Source organism: Peromyscus leucopus, unplaced genomic scaffold (assembly GCF_004664715.2).
Source record: "Peromyscus leucopus breed LL Stock unplaced genomic scaffold, UCI_PerLeu_2.1 scaffold_510, whole genome shotgun sequence".
NCBI classification, from domain to species: domain Eukaryota; kingdom Metazoa; phylum Chordata; class Mammalia; order Rodentia; family Cricetidae; genus Peromyscus; species Peromyscus leucopus.
In genome coordinates, this window is record NW_023505410.1 from 124618 (window position 1) to 125384 (window position 767).

The window sequence follows — 767 nt, forward strand, 5'->3', positions numbered from 1 at the left end:
ACTTGTATTCTTTTGTGTCCAAATGGATTCTAGGGTCAGTTTTTCCAATAAAGAAGTATTATCCTAATCAGTCATGAGTTAAGGATCATAAGCTAAAAACTTGAGCCAAATAACTATTTTTTTAAGTATGTTTCTTTAGAAATGTGTAGGTATCACATATCCAGATAGTCTCATAGCCCGAACTTTAATCTCCTCATGGAAACCATCTGTAAGGACTATTGTGGGGTAGGGAGAAACACACCTGTAATCTCAGGTCTCAGGGAAACTGAAGCAGGGGGTTCATATCCAGAGCTGTACAGTGAGACCTTTATACATACATGCACACACATACACACACACACACACACACACACACAAAGTTGGAGTACAATTTGGTACTTGGGGAGAAAATGATGTGAGTCTCCCACAGTGCATTATGATTGTCCTCAGTCCCTCTGTTTATACAAACCAGTTATTATTGAAGAACATATGCAACATTTAGCAAGTCAGTTTTCCTGACTGTAAATGGCTTCTTCACAGATAGTTGGCCATAAGGTCAGCAACAATTCCCCTTTCTTTCTTTTCGATATGCCGGGATGCACTTTGTCACCAGGAATTCACTCAAGCAAGAAGATTCTGTGTGCTGTAGGAAGGAAAAAAGATCTAGGAGAAATAATATCATTAAAGAAGTTGCTAGACTTATAATTAGACAAAAATATTTAATATCTGTTTCTTTCTTTGTTTATTTGTTTATTTTTTGGGGGGGACTTTGAGACAGGTTTTCTGTA